This window comes from Triticum aestivum, chromosome 3D, assembly GCF_018294505.1.
Source record: "Triticum aestivum cultivar Chinese Spring chromosome 3D, IWGSC CS RefSeq v2.1, whole genome shotgun sequence".
Lineage (NCBI taxonomy): Eukaryota > Viridiplantae > Streptophyta > Magnoliopsida > Poales > Poaceae > Triticum > Triticum aestivum.
Genome location: NC_057802.1, coordinates 316,261,000 through 316,279,388, shown reverse-complemented (window position 1 = coordinate 316,279,388; position 18,389 = coordinate 316,261,000).

Genomic DNA, 18,389 nt, shown 5'->3' with positions numbered 1-18,389 from the left:
TCCTGCTGCAGAAAAGCTCGACGAGTGGAGAGCCACCATCCGGAGCCTCGTCGGCGTTGCCAACAAAGATGAGCCGCGACCAGTGGGGCCCTCTGGCCGGCACTCCGTCGAGCCACCGCATGCCAGTGGTGGAAGGACCGGAGGTGCTGCGGCCACGGTGCACTCTCCTCCCCCACGCCAGCCACCGCGGCTGTCGGTCCGTCGTGATGACGCTTGTGAAAACATTTCCATAGCATCGTCCGACCCACGGACCCACCGCGATCAGCGCCATGTTCTTCAGGAGCGAGCCTATGAAGACACTCGAACCACCATCGAGCGCCGGCGCGAAGCACGCCACCAGTCAGATAGGCGGGCAGGGCCCACTATGGACCACCCAGCACCGGGAGGCTCTGGCGGCCTACCCTACGAGGTGGGTTGCCCAGCCTTTACCCGTGAGCTGCGGCAGTTCCAGTGGCCCTCCCACCGCACATTCAAGCCCGACGTTGGTGAGAAGTACAATGGCAAGACCCACCCGTCGGAGTTCCTCAGCATCTACACCATCGCGACGCAAGCTGCTAGAGCTCGCGACGACAATGTGCTTGCCAATTACTTCCCGTTGACACTTAAACCCAATGTCATGTCATGGTTGATGCACTTGCCGGCGGATTCCATTTCTTCTTGGTCGGAATTGTGTCATGAGTTCGTTGGCGCCTTCACTGGAGGCCACCAAGCTCATGGCCAGGCAAGCGATTTGCATATCATCCCCCAGAAGGATGGTGAAAACCTACGCCAGTACATACACAGGTTGAGCCGGGTGTAGTACAACATCCCAGATGTTCATCCCGCCGCCGTGATCAGCGCATTCCATCAGAATGTGCGCAACTGCAAGATGCGTGAAGAGCTGGCGATGAACAAGGTCAAAGATGTGGCCGAACTTTATGTTTTGGCCGATAGGTGTGCTCGAGCTGAAGAGGGAAGGAAGTACCCCGGCAAGGACGCCGGTGCGGAAACCGACTCCACAGACGAAGACACAGCCGCCCCGACGAAGAAGGGCCGGCGCCGCAACAGGAAGCGCAAGGGCAAGACCGTGCTTGCCGTCAAGGGATCCGAGGACACCAGCGCTGCCAAAAAGACCAAGGCAGACGACCCCGTCAAGGAAATTGCCGGGTGCGCCACTTGCCGGGCCTTGGCGGCTGCCGACAAGCCAGGAGGCTCCGACAAGCAGTACTGCAAGATCCACCGCACCAAGGGCCACGACCTACAGAATTGCCGACAAGTTGAGCTGCTTGCTGAGAAGCAAAAAAGCTGAGTATGAGAGGTGGGACAAGGAGAAGGTTCAGGATGGTGCCGAAGGATCCGGCAAGAAGCGTGGCGGCCAAGGAGGTCGCTGCGGCAAGGATAACCAGCAAGAGAGGCCCGCCCGGGGCTGCGACAAGAAGCAGGAAGACGACGGTCATGATGAGGACGACGAGTCCGGCGAGCATGAGTTCCAAAAAGCTACGGAGGCCATGTGCGTCGATGGTGGCGCCTCGCTGCACACCTCTCACCGCCAGCTCAAGCATTGGGCGCGTGAGATCACATCAGCGGAACCATCATTCGATGCTCAAAAGCCACTGAAGTGGTCTAGCACGCCTATCATTTTTGACACCGAGGACCACCCTGATCGCACAACTGCGGTTGGGTGTTTGCCGTTGTTGGTTTTGCCAACAACACGCAACCTCAAGGTGACAAAAATGCTAGTTGACGGCGGGGCCGGTCTGAACTTGATCTCGCCTGTTGTGATCAAAAGGCTGCAGATTCCTAATGGAGACCTCGAAGAGACGGGCACATTTCAAGGGGTCAACTCGGGAAGGAGTCAGCCGAAGGGTAAGGTCACGCTGCGCGTGACGTTTGGAGGTGAGTTGAACTATAGGACAGAGAGGATTGTTTTCGATGTAGCCAAGATCCCCTTGCCCTACAACGGGATCCTCGGCCGCCCAACACTAGCCAAGTTCATGGCGGCCTCACATTACGCCTACAACATGCTGAAGATGCCTGGGCCGATGACCATCATCACCGTCCCCTCCGACAAGAAGGATGCGCTGATCTGCGCTGACCAACTCTATCGGGAGGCAGTTGCAGTGACTGCCGCCAAGGCACCTGCTCCTGCCGCCGAAGCCCCGAGAGGGAAGAAGACCGGCAAGACCTCTCGCGCCCACTCCGACAAGTGTACCTCTTCGGAGTGTTGTGCTCCCATCGAGGATGTGCGAGAGAGCTCCACCGGCAAGAGCAAGAAATCCAGAGCTGCACCACCAGAGACCAAGAAGGTGTCCGTCAAGGAGGATGGCACGGGAGGGGCTTTCACCATAAGCTCCTCCCTTGACAGCAAATAGGAAGGCGCGCTCGTCACCTTCCTGCGGGCGAATGTTGATGTGCTTGCATGGCAAGCATCTGACATCCCCGACGTTCCCAGGGAGGTGATTGAGCACCATCTTGCTGTCTGTCCTCATGCGCGACCCGTCAAGTAGAAGGTCAGGAAGCAAGCTTTGGAACGGCAGGAGTTCATCATGGAGGAGATCAGGAAGTTAGAAGCGGCAGGCTTCGTGAGGGGAGTACTTCATCCGACGTGGTTGGCCAATCCGGTGGTGGTGCTCAAGGCAAATGGGAAGTGGAGGCTGTGTATTGATAAGGCTTGTCCGAAGGACCCTTTCCCGTACCGCGCATTGACCAAATTGTTGACTCCACGGCCGGGTGCGACTTGTTATCGTTCCTTGACGCCTACTCAGGATACCACCAGATCTTCATGACTAAAGAAGATGAAGAGAAGACAACATTCATCACCCCATGTGGTATGTATTGTTTTTTATGAATGCCTTTCGGGTTGAAGAGTGTTGGCTCAATGTTTGCAAGAGCAGTCCAAATTGGTTTTGAGCCCCAGCTACATAGAAATATGGAAGCTTATATGGATGACATAGTGGTCAAAACCAAGGACAGGGCAACACTCGTACAAGGTTTAGAAGAGACGTTTGCAAATTTGCGCAAGATCAACCTCAAGCTGAACCCTGAGAAGTGTGTCTTTGGCATTCCGTCCGGCAAACTTCTCGGGTTCTTTGTGTCACAGCGTGGGATCGAGGCGAATCAAGACAAGATCAAGGCCATTGAGCAGATTGAGGCACCTAGGCGGATCAAGGATGTACGTCGGCTCGCTGGCTGCGTTGCCGCCATGAGCAGATTCATCTCCAAGTCTGCTGAACGTGCCCTTCCCTTTTTCAAAATCTCGAAAAAGGCGGGCCCAATGGAATGGACCCCAGAGGCCGAAGCAGCCCTGCAGGATTTGAAGAAGTACCTCTCCTCTATGCCAATACTGGTTGCGCCTAAACCACAAGAACCGTTGCTGCTATATCTAGCGGCAACGAACCAAGTGGTCAGCGCCGCGCTAGTGGCACAGGGAGAGGTCAACGAAGATGCAGTGGCAACGGCAGGGCTGGCGGATGGCAAACCAGAGATCCCCCCGGCAGGGCCTGGTGCCGGTAAGGCAAGGCCCCTGGCAGAGTCTGACGCCGGCGAAGCTAAAGCGACGCAACCAAATGAAATAGTGCAGAAGAAGAAGATGATGCAGCACTCGGTTTACTTTGTCAGCTCCCTCTTGCAGGGGGCTAGGTCAAGGTACTCCGGTGTGCAGAAATTGCTCTTCGGCCTCCTTATGGCCTCGAGGAAGCTGCGTCATTACTTCCAAGCACACGAAATCACCGTCGTCACCCGCTTCCCGTTGCAAAGGACATTGCATAACCCAGACGCAACCAGGAGGATTGTGGAATGGGCTTTGGAACTGTCGAGCTTTGGTTTGAAGTTTGAAAGCACTTCGACAATTTAGAGTAGAATCTTGGCGGAGTTCATTGCGGCATGGACCTCAACGCCCGACGAAGAGATTCAGGAGACCGCTCTCCCCGGCAAGGAAACAAGTCGCGACTGGATTATGTACTTTGACGGGGCTTTCTCACTCCAAGGCGCCGGTGCTGGTGTGATGCTTGTCGCACCCACCGGAGAGCACCTCAAGTATGTAATCCAGATGCACTTTCCCAGGGAGATGTCAACAAACAACACTGCTGAATACGAGGGGTTGCATGCCGGTCTCAGGATCGCGGCAGACCTAGGAATCAAGAAGATCATCGTCAGGGGTGATTCACAGCTTGTCGGCAAGCAAGTTAACAAAGATTATCAAAGCCCATTGATGGAGGCCTACGTAAATGAAGTGAGGAAGCTGGAAGAGCGTTTTGACGGTATACAAGCGGAGCATGTTCCCCGAGTGGAGAACGGCATCGCCGACTACTTGTCGAAACGCGCTGCCTTCAATTTGCCAGTGGAACCAGGTACTTTTGTGCTTCGATTAACTCAACCATCCGTTGAACCATCGATAGGGCAAAACAACGGAGGAAATCAGGCCCCGACAAGTACTTTCCCGCCGAGCTCCCAGGAGCCGCCGGCAAAGATGTTGTCGTGGACACTGAGCCTGCCATGGGGCAACAGACTCTGGTAGGGCGTCAAGCCCTGGCCATAGAGATAGTCGCTCCCATGGCAGAGGAAATGTCTTTAGCCCTTGTCATCGAGCCTCAGGCTACGGCATGGGCACAACATACCGTATGATTCCTCCAAACAGGGGAACTTCCTGAGGAGCAGGAAGAGGCGGAGAAAGTAGCCTGTCGATCTGCCATGTATCAGTTCGTCGACGACGTTCTGTACAGAAAAAGGCCGAACGGTGTGAAATTGAAGTGCATTCCCCGGGAGGAAGGACTGGAGCTGTTGGCAGAGATCCACAGAGGCATATGTGGCTCCCACATAGGGTCAATGGCCCTTGCCGGCAAGGTATTCCGGCAAGGTTTCTTCTGGCCCACTGCCCTCCCGGATGCAACGACCTTAGTAACCAAGTGTGAAGCATGCCAGTTCCATTCAAATAAGCTTCGTCAACCAGCTCAACCTCTCCAGACAATCCCTCTTTCCTGGCCATTCTTGGTCTGGGGGCTCGACATACTGGGCCCCTTTCCCCGTGTTGTCGGGGGCTTTGAGTACTTGTACATCGCAATCGACAAGTTCACAAAGTGGCCGGAGGTGGAGGCAGTGAGAAAGGTGACAGCACAGTCGGCCGTCAAATTCTTCAAGGGACTAGTCTGCCATTTTGGTGTGCCAAATAGAGTCATCACCGACAACGGCACGCAGTTCACGAGCCGCGCCTTCATGCAGTACATCCAGGACCTCGGCAGCAAGGTCTGTTTTGCTTCTGTTGCACACCCATGAAGCAATGGCCAGGCTGAGAGGGTGAATGCTGAAGTATTGCGAGGCCTCCGGACAAGAAGTTTTGACAGGCTACACAAGTGCGGATGGCGCTGGATTGATGAATTTCCAGCGGTTCTTTGGTCAATCAGAACGACACCAAATCGAGCCACCGGCCAGACACCTTTCTCCCTCGTTTATGGGGCAGAAGCAGTTCTCCCCACGGAACTCATGTACGGGTCACCTCGAGTGCTCGCTTATGATGAGCTTGAGCAAGAGCAGTTGCGGCAAGATGACGCAACGCTCCTTGAGGAAGATCGTCTTCGGGCGGCTGTGCGAGCAGCACGCTACCAGCAAGCCTTGCGCCGCTACCATAGCCGCAAGGTTCATGCCCGAAGCTTTGAGGAAGGCGACCGTGTTCTTCGGCACGTTCAGTCGGCCAAGAATTCCAACAAGTTGATGCCAAAGTGGGAAGGCCCTTATCGGGTAATACGAGTCACCAGGCCCGGCGCAGTTCGCCTGGAGACCGAAGATGGTATTCAAGTGAGCAACTCCTGGAACATCGAACATCTTCGCAAGTTTTACCCATAAGGCGCGGTTGCCGGGCTCCCCGGCAAACCACCTTTTGTGCAAGACTTCCCGGCAAGGCATGTAACCCTTTGTACAAAGCCAGGCGCAGACCCTGAGCATAAATAAATGAAGCGCTGGCGCCCTAAGTTTTATCATGCATGCTAGCTCGAGTCTCTCTCTGTGTTAGGGTTGATAGTGCTTGGCGGCGACTAACCCTTAGCATAGAGGTCGAGTATGCATCTCTCTATTCCTTCCCGTCCTTTTTGTTCGCAGGGTGCATGGACATTTTCTGCTGAGCTATTTTGGAAGAAAGAGAACATGCCGACGCCCCAATCCCGACAAGCCAAGGTTGCCGGGGGCTGCGACATCAGATAAGTCTTTTTCCGCCACTCTGTGCCTCCGTATGAAACTTGAACGTACGAGACTTCACTCGTTCTCATACCATCTTGCTCCCTCTGTCCCATGTCCGAAAACCTTACTCCGGGCCGGAACTTGGTTGTAGTGCGATGGGAAGGGGACGAGCGAAGGGCCTAATCCTACTCGGCCCCTACCTCCGCCAAGGGCGTGAGTGTAGCCGAGCTATAGAGCAGGAAGACGGCAAGGCCTGTTGCTGGTGTGGCCCTTTCCCACGCGCGAACAAAACCCGGCAAATGCCCTTCTCCTCATTAATATGTTGCTAACAAGTACAATTCGTACGGAATGCATACATGAGCAAGGGGGTTACGAGATTTAAATCTTACAAAGGCCCGTAGGCTTAAAAACTAAAAGGAGATAAGATGCCCGTAATCCCTTTCTTGTCCCTCTCCTCAGGAAACAGAACAAGATGGCGGATGGGCAAAAGGAGTGCCTAGGCGAGGTACGAGCAGCAGAAGACGCCAAGAGAACATATCGGTGATCGTCCGGAAGGAGGCCGGTGATGACGGTGCCGGAGGAAGAGCCGAAAGACGAGGCAGCGGCCAGGCAATACGCGACGAACGCGTCAAGGCCATCATACTCCATGTTGGCCCTCCACACGCCTTCTTCGTCTTCCCCGTCCCTCCAACGCCAGCCGCCCAAGGCGATGACCCCGAGAAGTTCAAGGAGCTGGTGATGCAGATGATGGTGCTGCCGGCGTCGCCTAGGAACGGTGTGCCCGACGCCTAGTCGGACCTGTCATCCTCCGGCCCGCTACCCTCGTCGTCGCTGTCGCTGTCCTCCTCGTCACTCTCGCCCAAAGAGGAGCTTTTGCCATCAATCAAGCTCTCCGCACAGCACCCTAGCCTGTGTCCCGAGCGCCCGAAGACCTTGACGGAGAGCAAATCGCTCTCCGCTAGCTTGAAGCACAGGACGTGCCCATCCATCAAGCAATGGGCGCGTGCAAAGGTTTTCCAGCCCCGGCAAAGGAGCATCACTTGAGGGGCGGGGAACCCTGTGTTCACCCACTTGTCGCCATGGCAACACCCCTTTATGTGAAGCCTCAGCCGTGGTGGCTGGTCGATCTCCAGCACCCTCGCGAACGCCCGGGGAAGACGAAGGCGGCGGCGCAATGGCCCATGCAGCTGCAGGATAAACTCAAGCGCCGAGTCCCCGACGTGACCACTCGGCGAAGCAGGAGGAGTTGGCAGGGGAGATGGCGACGGAGACGGAGACGATGCAGGCATCCCCCTTCCACACCCACCTCTGCTTCGGCCGCCTCTGCCTCGACCGCCTCGCCGACCGCAGCCCCATCCAGCGGCCCCACCTCGAGCATGGCCTTCACCCTGGGCATCTAGCTCTTCCTTGACCGCCGCAACTGTCTAGCGGGAGGAGGACCTGGTCGCCTCCGCAGAAGAATGGCCGCAGCCACACCCTCTCGCCATGACCGTGGGTGGGGATGGAGACAAAGGGGAGACGCAGGGAGATGCTCTTCCTCCTACCCCTGAGTTCCCTTTTTATAGTTGGGAAGGGGAGGCCGAAAGACTAGCTCTACGCCCCTGAAGAGCCCGCTCGAATCCGGCTCATTAAAGTGGTAGCAGGCAAGGCCATCGACCGCCCTCTCCGCCCAATCAAAGGCACGTGAGTATCGGCCCCCGCGCGCCTTCCCATATTCCATGCGTATGTCACCTACCCCGCGCCGTGCATGCGGCGTACGTGGCGTAAGGAGCAGGCATAGTGGGAAACGTGGAACGACGGTTCCAAGGCGGAGAGAGTAAATGAGAGGCGGCTCTGCCGTTTCGAGGGAACACGCAAGCCGCCTCTTTACTGTTCACCACGGATGACGCAAGCATGCTGTGGTCATTCCGCGCACGATCCCCACGTCACGCATTCAACACGGGTCATGGGGAAGCGCGACGAGCGAGGGAATTGCCGCAGTAAAACTCCGCCCCGCGTGCCCGCGCACCGTTCTGGGCCCGGCCCAACAACGCGTTGCGCTTATGTGTGGCCCAGGCCCGGGGGCTCCTGTCGGTGTACAATAGTAGGGGCTCCCCTTTTTACCCCTCTACTTGTGCACGGGCAGTCAGAGGCGCACCTGCGGCCACACTTAGCAGGGCAGAGGAGGGAAACCAAAGGTACAAGACGGGCAAAGCAACGCCAAGACCAGAGACACAAAGAGCAAGAGGGCGAGGTAGACTCCCCCAGCAAGACCCTTGCCGGGGCGGCCTTCGCGGCCCCGGCAAGAGCCTTGCCGGGGAAACTTGCCCAACGCCAGCAGAGCCCGCCACCCTTGAGCCCAAGGGTTCCAACACCATCAACCACATTGGAACCAAGGCCCGGGAGGCACCTCCATGGTGGCATGCAGATCTTTGTGAAGATCATAGGCACACAAGATCAGATGAGGACCAGAAGACGACGATCCTCGGCAAGATCCTTGCCGAGGAAATCCACAAGACCCCCGGCAAGATCCTTGCTGGGGACGACCGCGATGCCACGGCAAGACCCTTGCTGGGGCCCCGGCAAGACCCTTGCCGAGGACACCTGCGGGGCCATAGCCAGGGCCACGTCTGCCAAGACTCCATCGCTGTTCCCATACAGCTGCCAGCCCAACCAGCTGGGCAGGCACCTGCGCGGCGATGCGCGGCCTCCAGGCCAACTCAGCAAGCACCTACGTGGTGGCATGCAGATCTTCGTGAAGACTCTGCCACCGCGCCAGCCCAACAGCCAGCCAACGTGGTGCTACAATGCCTCGTTGGCTTGGACGCGTGTCGAAGCGAGGCGGAGCAGCGATGGACAGGACGGGCCTCGTTGCCGTCCCCCATAAAGCAACGGGACACCTAAGGAGCGCATTTAATGCGCCTTGTCCCGTAATGACAGGTGATAAGCTTGTACACTATATACCTTTCCACCTCCTGTGTGCCACTGTGGCAACCCCTTTCGTCTATAAAAGGAGGCTCGAGGCGTACTGGAGAAGGATTCGGATCTTTTGGACTACGCACGCACCGCAGCTAGTTCGAGAGCTCAAGAACACTCAAATATACACCAAAGCAGGACTAGGGTATTACGCATCCTTGCGGCCCGAACCTGGGTAAACGATCTTTGTGCTGGCTACCAGACCCGCTCTTTGCACAACCCCGCGCCCGTCAACCGTAGAAGGGATTCCAGTGATCCCATAGGTGTCGTTTCCCCCGACAAGGCTTGTTTGAACTATGCTTTTTCTCCTTTCTACACCCCTCTTGACACAAGTTTCGCACATCAAGTTCTCTTATTAGAAACTCCCTATAGATATACTTCTTACTGACTGATTATGGCTTCCCTGACTAGAGAAGGAAATGTCGGGGGGAAATAGAGATGATAGGACCACCTGAATGCTGGAGATGAGTGCTCGTCGTATTCCCTCGGGGAAAGCGGAGGCCCTCGTGGAAAGACCAAAGAAAATGAAAAGCACAACCGCCTCTACCTAGAGCAAAGAAGCTTTGCCAGTCTTATCACCGGATTCACCATAATCAGCTTTAAGGTCCAGACTCTCAAATCGGATATCTCTTTCGTTCACAAGAATTGCATATTATGTATGATTGGTGATTTGAAATTCTTTCTATTTACTATGTTGATGGAATTCATGAACGAGTAGATCAAAGAAAAGAAAGCAAAGCATTCATTCCTAAACTAAAGAACTAATCTACTGAGCTAGCCTCCCGGTATGCGACAATGCTTGAACAAGACCGTTGACCTTTACCAAGCTAGTTTCCTGTAGTTGACCAATACAGTTCGACTGATTGAGACAGCAGGGCGGATGTGACCGATGGATTTGAAGAAGGAACTCATTTTTTACTGATTCAGACCGTTTACCAGAAGAGCGGTATGGTTCATAAGAGGTACTCATAATACAGATATCGTTTAACGAATTGCCCGATCGATTACCAATTCAGTAAGCCTACCTATACCTCCTTAGGTTCCATCCTACCTGCTCAACCCGCGGACCCAGTACATCAGCCCTTGACCCCTGGTCCTGATCCACTAACTCCAGCACCTTCTACTTCCACTGATCCTACAGCATCAACCCCCATTTCATCAACTCAATCCACTCATCCTATGATTACTCGCACACGGGATAATACTCGCAAGCCTCGCGCCTTTCCCAATCACGTTGTCAACATGGCTACCTTTCATCCTTGGCCTCTTGAATCCTCACCAACTGAGCCCACGTGTTCCTCTATGGCCAATAAATGTTCTATTTGGCGTTCAGTTATTTGCATAAAGTTAATGCTTGTAGAATAGTGTTGATTACAAAAAAAGTATATGAACAATTTACTATACAAGCAAATCTTTGCTTGTTGTCATCGCAAGCAAGTAGGTAACGCAGATTTCAATTTGCAGTAAATATAATAAATCTACGAGGCGAAGATATAGGAGGTATGAAACAAACATAATGTCAGTACATGTCAAGCACACTCAAGGATAGATAATTTAGCATTCCATCACAACATAAACTAAAAACAAATGAAGAATCTCGCTAATAAATAAGTAAAAACGACGCTCGTCAACCACAGTTTGCTATGATCGTGCCAGCGGCATCACCGATCGGTTGCGCGGATGTGGTCACAACAGGCAGTAAAAACCTTATTATAGCAGTTAGAGTAGTGGTTTAATACATGTATGTCCACATTAAACAATGATCAAAAATAATTATACATTCGAGATATGTCAGCAAGATGGCATACCTTATTTTGCATTCTGTTCTGTCTAGAACATAAGATGAAACATATGTCATGTTAATAAAAATGTGTTAAAAAAGTAACCAGTGGAAAAGCATAACAAAGTAGGTAAGTTTATGTGTCAAAAAACATACATACCGCGGAGGATCTCCTTCCAAGCTTGCAGCTGGAGCGACCAGCTGAGATGTTGGTATGGGGAGCCACGGAGGATGCTCTTTGACCGATAGCTACATGATGACCCACAAGTATAGGGGATCTATCGTAGTCCTTTTGATAAGTAAGAGTGTCGAACCCAACGAGGAGCAGAAGGAAATGATAAGCGGTTTTCAGCAAGGTATTCTCTGCAAGCACTGAAATTATAGGTAACAGATAGTTTTGTGATAGGATAATTTGTAACTAGCAACAAGTAACAAAAGTAAATAAAGTGCAGCAAGGTGGCCCAATCCTTTTTGTAGCAAAGGACAAGCCTGGACAAACTCTTATATGGAGAAAAGCGCTCCCGAGGACACATGGGAATTATCGTCAAGCTAGTTTTCATCACGTTCATATGATTCGCGTTCGGTACTTTGATAATTTGATATGTGGGTGGACCGGTGCTTGGGTACTGTCCTTACTTGGACAAGCATCCCACTTATGATTAACCCCTATTGCAAGCATCCGCAACTACAAAAGAAGTATTAAGGTAAACCTAACCATAGCATGAAACATGTGGATCCAAATCAGCCCCTTACGAAGCAACGCATAAACTAGGGTTTAAGCTTCTGTCACTCTAGCAACCCATCATCTACTTATTACTTCCCAATGCCTTCCTCTAGGCCCAAATAATGGTGAAGTGTCATGTAGTCAACATTCACATAACACCACTAGAGGAGAGACAACATACATCTCATCAAAATATCAAACGAATACCAAATTCACATGACTACTAATAGCAAGACTTCTCCCATGTCCTCAGGAACAAACGTAACTACTCACAAAACATATTCATGTTCATAATCAGAGGAGTATTATTATGCATATAGGATCTAAACATATGATCTTCCACCAAATAAACCAACTAGCATCAACTACAAGGAGTAATCAACACTACTAGCAACCTACAGGTACCAATCCCAGACTTAGAGACAAGAATTGGATACAAGAGATGAACTAGGGTTTGAGAGGAGATGGTGCTGGTGAAGATGTTGGTGGAGATTGCCCTCTCCCGATGAGAGGAGCGTTGGTGATGACGATGGCGATGATTTCCCCCTCCCGGAGGGAAGTGTCCCCGGCAGAACAGCTCCGCCGGAGCCCTAGATTGGTTCTGCCAAGGTTCCGCCTCGTGGCGGCGGAGTCTCGTCCCGAAAGCTTGCTTCTGATTTTTCTTCCGACGAAAGACTTCATATAGCAAAAAGATGGGCACCGGAGGGCCAACAGGGGGCCCACGAGGCAGGGGGCGCGCCCAGGGGGTAGGGCGCTCCCCCACCCTCGTGGCCAGGGTTTGGGCCCTCTCAGGTATTTCTTCCGCTCAGTATTTTTTATTATTTCCAAAAATAACTTTCGTGGAGTTTCAGGACTTTTGGAGTTGTGCAGAATAGGTCTCTAATATTTGCTCCTTTTCCAGCCCAGAATTCCAGCTGCCGGCATTCTCCCTCCTTATGTAAACCTTGTAAAATAAGAGAGAATAGGCATAAGTATTGTGACATAATGTGTAATAATAGCCCATAATGCAATAAATATCAATATAAAAGCATGATGCAAAATGGACGTATCAACTCCCCCAAGCTTAGACCTCGCTTGTCCTCAAGCGAAAGCCGATAACGATAAATATGTCCACATGTTTAGAGGTAGAGGTGTCGATAAAATAAAATACGGACATGAGGGCATCATGATCATTCTTATAACAACAACATATATGGATATTGTCATATGATTTCTTATGCTCAAGTAATAATCTATCCACAATGTCAAGTATGAATCAGAAACTTTATTGAAAACTAACAAACTATAATCTCAGTCACTGAAGCAATTGCAATTTATCATAACATCAGAAAGAGTCTATGTCAGAGCCTTTTAGCAAGCCCACATACTCAACTATCATTTAGTCTTTCATAATTGCTAACACTCACGCAATACTTGTGGTTACGGAGTTTTAATCGGACACAGAGAAAGATAGGGGCTTATAGTTTCGCCTCCCAACCTTTTACCTCAAGGGTAATGTCAACAATAATAATTCATGCTAACTTACATCCAATTAGATATATATATCAGGATATTTCCAACATACTGTGCTTGCCAAAGGATAAAATGTAAAAAGGAAAGGTGAAGATCACCATGACTCTTGCATAAGGTAGAAGATAATAAAAGATAGGCCCTTCGCAGAGGGAAGCAGAGGTTGCCATGCACTTTCAAGGTTGGATGCACAAAATCTTAATGCGAAAGAACGTCACTTTATATTGCCACTTGTGATATGAACCTTTATTATGCAGTCCGTCGCTTTTATTTCTTCCACATCACAAGATCGTATAAAGCTTATTTCCTCCACACCAATCAATCATACATATTTAGAGAGCAATTTTTATTGCTTGCACCGATGACAACTTACTTGAAGGATCTTACTCAATCCATAGGTAGATATGGTGGACTCTCATGGCAAAACTGGTTTTAGGGGTATTTGGAAGCACAAGTAGTATCTCTACTTGGTGCAAAGAATTTGGCTAGCATGAGGGGGAAAGGCAAGCTCAACATGTTGGGTGATCCATGACAATATACTTTATCTCAGATATAAGAAAACATAACCCATTACGTTGTCTTCCTTGTCCAACATCAACTCTTTAGCATGTCATATTTTAATGAGTGCTCCCAATCATAAAAGATGTCCAAGATAGTATATTTATATGTGAAACCTCTCTTTCTTTATTACTTCCTATTAATTGCAACGATGACCAAAGCTATGTTTGTCAACTCTCAACAACTTTTAATCATCATACTCTTTCTATGTGAAGTCATTACTCTCCATAAAATCAATATGATCTCTTTGTTTCTTTTTGTTCTTTCTCTTTTCTTTTATTCACTCAAAATCATAGCAAGACAATCAAGCCCTTGACTCAACACTAATCTTTATTATATAGCTCACGGACTCGATTACATAGAGGGATCATAAAGCAAAACTCAAAATTAGATCATGCCAAAAACTTTATTCTACTAGATCAAGATATTACTAAAAGGATCGAACTAAGAAAAATAGTAAAGATAGGAGATGTGATGGTGATACGATACCGGGGCATCTACCCCAAGCTTGGCAGTTGCCAAGGGGAGTGCCCATACCCATGTGATTATATCTTCCTTTTCGGTGATGGTGTAATATTCTTGGCGATGATGCCCCTCTGGATACGATTCTCCTCCTCGAGCTTATTGACTTGCTGCTTGAGGTCCATTATTTCCTTACGAAGCTTTCCTGTAACGGCTAAAGCTCCTTGCACCCAAGGGTGTTGCATAGCTGCGGGAGAACAAGTGACACTCTTCTTCATATTTTCATAAGAAGGAAATCTAACATTGGAAGGGATAACCGAGTTTGGAATAGCTGAGCTCTGTAGTTCCCCCATTGTGAATCCATCTCGGAAGCGAGAAGTGACTTCTTGATCCTCCTCCATGGCATCTATCCTCTTCAAACCAGCCTCCATCTCTTCCTCCGTTGCTGGCCCAAAGTGGTCGGCATCGCTGTTTGTCCTTGATCTCGATGCCGAATGAGACACCCGGCTCTTCCCGATTGACTCTTGAGAAGACATGTTGCTCTAATCTGCAGCAGCAATAGCTTGAAACACGAACAGAGGATAATTACGTGATACAGGAGTCAAAACCTCCGGGAGATTATATAATGAATTTTTACCGACCAAAATACGTATCGTGCAAGAAAACGGAGTCCGGAGAGCGCACGAGGTGCCCACGAGGCAGGGGGGCGCGCCCAGGGGGTAGGGCGCGCCCTCCGCCCTCGTGGAGCCCTCGTGTGCTTCCCGGACTGCTTCTTATTTTTCTATTTTTCTAAATATTCCAAAATGGAGAAAAATTGCCATTAGAACTGTTTTGGAGTCGGTTTACTTACCGTACCGCATACCTATTCCTTTTCGGAGTCTGAAACATTCCGGAAAGTGTCCCTTATGTATTCCTTCGGGGTTACGGTTTCAATAACATTGGTTTCAACATTTATGGGATTACCTGAGATATAATGTTTAATTCTTAGACCGTTCACCACCTTTGGATTTGTGCCTTCGAAGTTGTTGATTTTTATGGCATCGGAACGATAGACCTCCTCGATAATGTAAGGGCCTTCCCATTTAGAGAGAAGTTTTCCTGCAAAAAATCTTAAACGAGAGTTGTATAGCAATACATAATCACCTACATTAAACTCACACTTTTGTATCGTTTTGTCATGCCATCTTTTAACTTTTTCTTTAAACAATTTGGCATTCTCATAAGCTTGGGTTCTCCATTCATCAAGTGAGCTAATGTCAAATAACCTCTTCTCACCAGCAAGTTTGAAATCATAATTGAGCTCTTTAATAGCCCAATAAGCCTTATGTTCTTGTTCGAGAGGTAAGTGACATGCTTTACCATAAACCATTTTATACGGAAACATACCCATAGGATTTTTATATGCAGTTCTGTAGGCCCATAATGCATCACCAAGTTTCTTGGACCAATTCTTTCTAGATCTATTAACAATCTTTTGCAAAATTAATTTGAGCTCTCTATTACTCAATTCTACTTGACCACTAGACTGTGGGTGATAAGGAGATGCAATTCTATGATTAACATCATACTTAGCAAGCATTTTACGAAAAGCACCATGAATAAAATGTGAACCACCATCAGTCATTAAATATCTAGGGACTCCAAACCTCGAAAAAATAACTTCTTTAAGCATTTCAATAGATGTGTTATGATCAGCACTACTAGTTGGAATAGCTTCTACCCACTTAGTAACGTAATCAACAGCAACTAAAATATGTGTATATCCATTAGAGGCAGGAAAAGGTCCCATATAATCAAAGCCCCAAACATCAAATGGTTCAATAACAAGTGAATAATTCATAGGCATTTCTTGGCGTCTACTAATATTACCAATTCTTTGACATTCATCACAAGATAAAACAAACTTACGGGCATCCTTGAAGAGAGTAGGCCAATAAAAACCGGATTGCAATACCTTATGTGCAGTTCTATCTCCAGCATGGTGTCCTCCATAAGCCTCGGAATGACACTTGCGTAGGATCTGTTCCTGTTCATGCTCAGGTACACAACGTCTAATAACACCATCTACTCCTTCTTTATAAAGATGTGGGTCATCCCAAAAGTAATGTCTCAAATCATAGAAAAACTTTTTCTTTTGCTGGTATGTGAAACTAGGTGGTATAAATTTAGCAACGATGTAATTAGCATAATCAGCATACCATGGAGCAGTACGAGAAGCATTTATGACATTTAATTGCTCATCAGGAAAGCTATCATTAATAGGTAGTGGGTCATCAAGAACATTATTTAACCTAGACAAGTTATCTGCAATGGGGTTCTCAGCTCCCTTTCTACCAATAATATGCAAATCAAATTCTTGTAGCAAGAGAACCCATCTAATAAGTCTAGGTTTAGCATCTTTCTTTTCCATAAGATATTTAATAGCAACATGATCAGTGTGAATAGTTACTTTAGAATCAACAATATAAGGTCTGAACTTATCACAAGCAAATACAACTGCTAAGAATTCTTTTTCAGTAGTAGCATAATTTCTCTGGGCATTGTCTAGAGTTTTACTAGCATATTGAATAACATTTAATTTCTTATCAACTCTTTTCCCTAGAACAGCACCTACAGCATAATCACTAGCATCACACATAATTGCAAAGGGTAAATTCCAATCAGGTGGCTGAACAATAGGTGCAGAGATCAATGCTTTCTTAAGTATTTCAAATGCTTCTACACAATCATCATCAAAGACAAATCGTATATCCTTTTGTAATAAATTAGTCAGAGGTCGAGAAATTTTTGAGAAGTCCTTAATGAACCTCCTATAAAAACCGGCGTGACCAAGGAAACTTCTTATACCTTTGATGTCCTTGGGACATGGCATCTTTTCAATAGCATCAACCTGGCTTTATCAACTTCAATACCTCTTTCAGAAACTTTATGCCCCAAGACAATACCTTCATTAACCATAAAGTGGCACTTCTCCCAATTCAAGACAAGGTTAGTTTCTTCACATCTCTACAAAACTCAATCAAGGTTGCTCAAGCAATCATCAAAAGAGGATCCATAGACGGAGAAATCATCCATGAAAACCTCACAAATCTTTTCACAAAAGTCAGAGAATATAGCCATCATGCATCTTTGAAAGGTAGCAGGTGCATTACATAAACCAAAAGGCATACGTCTATAAGCAAAAGTACCGAAAGGGCAAGTAAAAGTGGTCATTGATTGATCATCGGCTGACACAGGTATTTGAGAGAAACCAGAATAACCATCTAGAAAGCAAAAATGTGTATGTTTGGATAATCTTTCTAGCATTTGATCAATAAAAGGTAAGGGGTAATGATCCTTTTTAGTAGCCTTATTTAATTTGTGCAAATCAATTACCATCCTATAACCTGTAATAATTCTTTGCGGGATCAATTCATCTTTATCATTAGGAACAACGGTAATACCTCCCTTTTTAGGGACACAATGGACAGGACTTACCCACTGACTATCAGCAATGGGATAAATAATACCTTCCTCAAGAAGCTTCAGTATTTCCTTTCTTACCACTTCTTTCATCTTAGGATTCAGCCGGCGTTGGTGATCACGAACTGGTTTGGCATCTTTCTCCAAATTTATTTTGTGTTGACATAGAGTGGGACTAATGCCCTTAAGATCATCAAGAGTATATCCAATAGCAGGCCGGTGCTTCTTCAGAGTTTTCAATAATAACAGGGTATATCTTTCTTCTTCATGCTCTGAAAGATTAGCACTAATAATAACAGGATATATCTTTTGCTCATCAAGCTAAGCATATTTAAGAGTATCAGGTAACGGTTTAAGCTCAAACACAGGATCGCCCTTGGGTGTAGGAGGATCCCCTAGGATTTCAACAGGCAAATTGTGCTTCAGGATAGGTTCTTGTTTAAAGAATACTTCATCTATTTCCCTTCTTTCATTCATAAACATATCATTTTCATGGTCTAGCAAATATTGTTCTAAAGGATCACTAGGAGGTACGGCAATAGAAGCAAGGCCAATAATTTCATCTTTACTAGGCAATTCCTCTTCACGGTGTTGTCTATGAAATTTAGAAAAATTAAACTCATGAGACATATCACCCAAACCAATAGTAACAACATCCTTTTCGCAATCTATCTTAGCATTAACAGTGTTCAAGAAGGGTCTACCAAATATAATGGGACAAAAGCTATCTTGTGGGGAACCAAGAACAAGAAAATCAGCAGGATATTTAGTTTTCCCACACAAGACTTCAAC